General features: G+C 41.2%; 1 protein-coding gene across 2 annotated transcripts in view; it reads left to right on the forward strand.

Annotated features, from left to right (window-relative positions):
- The window catches only part of TTC7A (tetratricopeptide repeat domain 7A), a 202,106-nt gene extending 197,801 nt beyond the window's left edge, over nucleotides 1–4,305 (forward strand). Inside the window, exon 23 of one of the 2 annotated variants that reach the window (XR_011679309.1) lies at nucleotides 1,766–4,305. The gene's annotated coding sequence lies outside the window, so the exon portion shown is untranslated. The remainder of the gene's footprint in view (nucleotides 1–1,765) is intronic. The other variant, XR_011679310.1, reaches the window with a different exon arrangement.
- Nucleotides 4,306–6,000: the final 1,695 nt, after the last annotated feature.

Here is a 6,000-nt window from a genome sequence, read left to right on the forward strand (position 1 = left end):
AGAACACAGAGCCATTGCTTTTACAGAATCCTTTTACTGACCGTAACTGTATTTTAAGCCATTCCCCCCACCCCCAGGATGCTGATATGCATTTATGAAATTGAAAAGCTAGCCCCCACACACAGTAGCACTGCACTAGTGCATCAGTTTGTGCCATTATGGTGATGATGATGAAATTTAGAAGGGGAGCAGTTGCTTATGAGATTACTTAGGGTATACGATGAAAAACCTCAGCACCGTTGCCATTTATAACTGGTTGTTAGTTTGAGGTCACACGAGAACATTTCTGGCACAAAACAGCTACACAGCAAAATAAACACAAAGTGAAAATGTGTTCTCCAAATCAGCAGCCAAGCAGCTCTAGTTTGTCCATAAAGCACTCCAGATTCTGGCTGAAATACTGAGGCTACAAGTACAACATTAGAAGTGTTAGAGATAGTTTGCTGCAAGTTATTGTATAAATAGCAGTATCTGTAACTCATTTAGGAAGTTGCTGTTTACTCAGAACAGCTTTCCTACCAAAATAGGTTACCTGGCATGGAGCAGTTAATGAGATCCTAAAGGATTTTCAAAAAAAAAGTTAGATTTTACTTAAATGAGAACATCTATCCCATGATAATTGGTATTAATACAATCCTTTGCTATACTTTCAAACAAACACTGAGCGACTGTAGTGATGCTTATGTCATTTCTTAAAAATACTATTTTATCTAGAATTATAAATATGGCAAGGCATAGATAACTCAGGATAAAAATACCCCATTTCTCATTTTCATCAGATATCTAGAAATTAGTGGCACCTTAAGATTGTTGATCAGCAAATAGATTTAGCTCAAAAAGGTAAAAGGGCTCTCTGTCCACTGTAAGAAATACAGCCAAGACCATGGCTGAGTTAGGTACGGCAGGCACAAGGCAGAACATACACAAGCATTATTACTGCTGATTCTGGTTTAAAAAAGGAAACTAGCAGCTGTAATAAATTGTGCATGTTTCTGTAGTAATCGTTGTATATATGTTTTCCCAGAATCATTCCCAAGTACATGGAACCTCTCAGGATGCATGTGTTAATAAATAGTCTGCTTATAAATTGTAAGAGGGGCATCACTAGCTATAGCTCCAGTTCACCCTGTCTTGTAACTCTAAACTTCTCCTAATCAAAGATGACAGATCTCAGACCTCATAAAAAACCTCAGAAGGAGCACGTTGTCTTTGAGACATACCTAGTTATGCCAAGCTTGAGGAGGTCCCAAAAATGCAAAAAGGCTTGTTGAGGGAAGCAACACCCACATTTTCATATTTCAGCTGACATCCAGCTGAGTGCTCTCAGCAGTGTTGTTTTCACTTTTTTTGTTGTGCTGGGGGAAGAGCAATCTGCCAGGGCTCAGCCTACTCACTGCCTTCTCTCTGCCAAGTTTGTTCCACAGGGAATATGTGGGCAGGGGAGCAGGGCTGCAGTCCAGCCAATCCCTTACATGCCCCTGTCCTCAACAGGCGGCTGCACAGAGGGCACTATGCCACAGGCACACCATAATAAGTATCAGGGATTGGTTCTCATCAGACCGTATCGATTTTTGAAGCACACTAAGTCTTTTCAGTTTCAGAGCAAAGACTGCCACTGTGGGCTGCCTGATTGTAAAGTTAATTAGGAGAAAATGTCCAGTTAATTTTGATATTTTACTTGCTCCATGAATTATCACCTTTATTTCAAGCAGCCAGCCGGAATCACTTGCTGTTAAACTGATGGTTTTCCTTTTATGGTTTACAGATTTTGTGGCTAATTGTGAAGAAAACCATTTTTGGAATGCCTGGGCAGTACAAGCGTGAATCACAGCAGCAAGCCATTGCTTCTGTCTCCCAACATGTATCATGGAACTATTTTCTTCCATCCCTTTTGTAGTACAGTACATTCTACATAATGAATCATTTTCATGCAGAAATAGAAACAAGTGATGACTATGTTCACTTCACAACAGAGAAGAAAGGACTGGCATCCCATAATTAAATTTCCAGGTTTAGTGGCATTGTAACCAATTGCTGCACACACGGCCTTGAGTGTCAGCTGTAGGGAGGTTCATAGACCCCTAACACGTTTCCTAACAAACTATGATTTTTTAATAAGTCAAATTCTGGTCCTTGGGGAAGATCCAAAGTAACACATTGATATTTAGTGCCATTTTGGATGTTGTAACACTGATAATGCCATACCTAAAGGCAAAATGAAATGCTGCTGTTCACGACGCTGAGCTACGTGCCTACCATCCCTATGAAGGGAATGAGGGGAACAAAGCACCTGGGAATTGGATGTACAATCTACAGCATTCTGGGGTGTGGGAGGTGAGATGCTTCGTTCAGGCCCTTTGTTCATCTCTTCCATCAATCCTATTTCACACACAGGTGCTGCTGAGCTGTGTCTCCCAGACATGAGCTGCTTGGAGCCAGGAGCATAGTTCTCAGGAGTAAAGGGCCAAACCTGACCTAGTAATCCTGCTGGGAGGCTGGCAATATTAACTCATGCTTATTGCCCTCCTAACATGGCTGCTCAGGTTCTCTCCAGTCTGCAGCACTCACCTGCTTGGGATGTGGGCAGGAAAAGCCTAATCCTTCCTGCAGAAGGTCATGTAGGGGTTCCCTTAGATGCCTAGCTCAGCCCACAACAGGTGTCCATTTTTTGAAGTGTAGTAATGACTGGAGAGTTTGCCATTTTCCAGCTGCTCAGCATGGCCCATCATCTAGTTCTGCTGGAAGAAGAGACTGCAGTCACACCTGCATTTTCAACCTAGCAAATTCAGTCAGGTAAACTGAAGACACCAGCTTTTAAATCCCAGTCTCTCTGTCTGAAGTGACTGCCCCTTCTGTAATACTCCAGTGGTAGGGTAACTTGAGCATTCTTCAGTGAGAATACATCAAGCTGCAGGTTTGGGGGCCCTTTATTAATATTTTTCCTTTTTTTTCTTTACTGGGAGGAGTGTGACTAGAGGGCTATTCAGTGGGGTGCCAAACCCACAGATGGGAACTATAGTTACACAGTTGATATTGCCTGTGCAGTGATAGTTGACAATTTAATAAACAACATACACAATATATTGAATGGAGTAGTAAAATGGAGCTGCAGTGGCCTTGAGCTTGATCTCTTGCAGTAAATCAGGAATTGTATTACAGAGGCCAGAGAAGTCACGCTCCTACTGAGGAGATTAGAGTTGGCCTCAATACTGAAAGGGCTGAAGGCATTTTAATTTTATGGAATTGTAATTTAAGCAAGAAGGAAATTTTACAGATTTTTTTTTCTGCCACATGGACATGATATGCATCCAATGCACTCACTCCTGTTTCAGCAGCAGAAATATTCATCCTTTGGGCTCATCTACAATCTGAATTCATCTTAGCCACACCGCCAAAACACACCTCCTTGTAAATCTGGCACATACTCTTAGTTCTTTTAAACCCTTAGAAGGGAAGAAGTAAAACACTGTTTATCTTGTCTGTTTTTTTAGAGGATGGTTAACATACATTGCTTTTCCCTATGCACACCAGAAACAACCTTCAAGGCTGAATAATCACAAAAGGAAATACTAAAGTGTTGTAGTAGCCATCTGAAGATATTTTGGCTGTAAATCCCATAAACATCAGCTGATGAGTTGCCCTTTTCTCAGCAGCCATCTCATTGCAATTAAAAAGACAATTCCTGCAATACAGTTCTTTGCAAGCTGTGCTTAAAAGACCAATGCCCTGGTGTGCCACAGAGCACAAAAGCCACAGGTCTAAGTCATGGGGGTAACAGGACCTCCCACATCATCTGAGATGAAGTTGCTATTGATTGTCAGGGTATTAATAGATGAACTTATCACACCTTTTTTACAACAATTTAAGGAGTTACTAACACCATATTTGTGGTTGCCATGCTCACAGTGATGTCAAGAGGATGAGCTTTATGCCTCAACAGCTTCAGTGTCAAGTCTGTTGGTTTAGGTAAAATTTCACTTCACCTGCAGTTTAAAGCAAGAAGCAGGCTTTGGCAGTAAAGCAGCTGGGGTGGGGCACACCTCCTGTTCTGCTGGTTTTGCTGTGGAAAGGGGCAACTTCTGAGACTGTCAGGAAGTGGAGGACATAACTCCATAGGCCACCACAGAGCCATCCACTGGATCTCATTTAGCAGTGCCTCTAGTCTCTGGCAAGTTCGAGTTTATTTAAATAAGGCAGCCCCCCATAGCTCTCTGGATTGCCAGCTCAGCTAGTGCTAAGCTGATTTGAATTACTTCTCATGTGCTCAGGTCACACATAGAGCTCCTATGCCTCAGCAAACACACAGCAATTTATGTACATGTTTTGCATTTCAGATGTCCATGAATATTTTATTAGTGGAAATATTCATTTGCATAGTACTTACTGAAGTAAATTTTTGAGGTCCTCGGGACTGCAGAACAAAACAAACTACCTGGACTGAAAAAGAAGCAATTATAGTGAGTTAAGGCACTGTTGACATGGTTTCTGTTTTATCAATAATGTCTACCGGTCTTTACTTTGAAATAACTGGCTGTCATTATGAGTACACTCAGGCAGTGTTGTCAAATTTATTGTAAAATGAAGGACCTGTGTACATGACAAGCACAAACAAGCCAGAGTGTTTTTCTTCAAAATGGTTGGATTTTAGATAGCTCTGGTCTGAAAAGATCTGCATGCACAGTGATATCTACCAGGGCTGTGTGTCTGCAGAAGCCTTATTTTCCAGATGCTGAGTGAGGACAGCCTCTAAAGTAAATTAGTATTTATGTTCTAGTTCAGCAAAGTTCATGTTTGATTTTTAGCATAGGCTTCACCTCTTACTCAAGTTAATCACACACTTAATTGATTTATTAAATGGGGATGAAATTAAGCATATCCTTAAGAACATACTGTATCAGGACCTACCCCACAGATGGTCAAAACTGAGGGCTTGATCCAGACACCACTGAAATCAAGGAGATTTCAGTGGCCTTTAGCTGAAGCAGATAAATGGGAGTCACAGGTGTGCTTCAATGTTGTAGTACATAAATCAGTTTTCCTATCCCATAATTTTCATCTGATTTACTTGCATGCAAACCTAAGAGCTGGAAGAGAGCTGAGGGTTTAATGCCCTGATATACTGTTAATACCTTGGAAGCAAGTCAGCAGGGACAGCACAATGACAGGACCCTCAAGCTACCAATACTTCCCAGACTTCCACATGACAGAGAAGAACAATATGGTGGAACTGAAGGTAGAAATTGACTCCTGGGTATGGCCCATCCTCTTGCATAGGTATTTTTCAGGGTTCTGTTCTTGCTTAAGCACAGCTCCCCATAAAGCCAAGGCTCCACTGATTTTCTAAAGCACTTTTTATAATTAAGTAATTGCACAAAACTGCTGTACTATAATAGAGAATGTTTTGGGGGGAAAAACAGCTTTAAGATAAAAATTAAGACTTACCTCTTCAAACAAAAATAGAAGAATTATAAATGGCAAATAGCCAAAAACCTCTTTGGTAAGTTAATTCAAATTGAGCTCATAATGTCAGATTTATCACTGTGGGTAGCTTGACTGAGTGGCTCAAAATTCATATGCCACTTTTGTTTTCATCTCATATTACTAAGATTGCTGCAATGTGCCAAACAAGTGAGCCTGGAAAAGAATTTCCTTGCTAGGATCTGCTTTGAGGCTGCAAGTTAGCAGAGGAGATAGACCCTCCATGTGATGAGTGAATTAGAATATACACATACCATGAGCAACACTAAGGATCTGAAATGGGGCTGTTTTCTGCATGGCCACAGGTTCATGCAGGCTGTATTCAGAAGACCTGCAGTCTTCTGCAGGTGCCCTGAACAGTCTTCTAAGCTTCACTGAATAGGTAAATAAAATCTCTGTTCAAGAGGTGAAAAGCTTTTTTGCTGTGTACCTGTCACACTAGACAGTCTCCTGTTCCTATGCTATCTCAAGCACAGAGATTCAGGACAGAGTACTGCCCACAAGAATAGACACCTTCTGAAC

This window comes from Agelaius tricolor, unplaced genomic scaffold (genome assembly GCF_023055355.1).
Source record: "Agelaius tricolor isolate 1412-34295 unplaced genomic scaffold, bAgeTri1.0.p SCAF_1, whole genome shotgun sequence".
NCBI lineage: Eukaryota > Metazoa > Chordata > Aves > Passeriformes > Icteridae > Agelaius > Agelaius tricolor.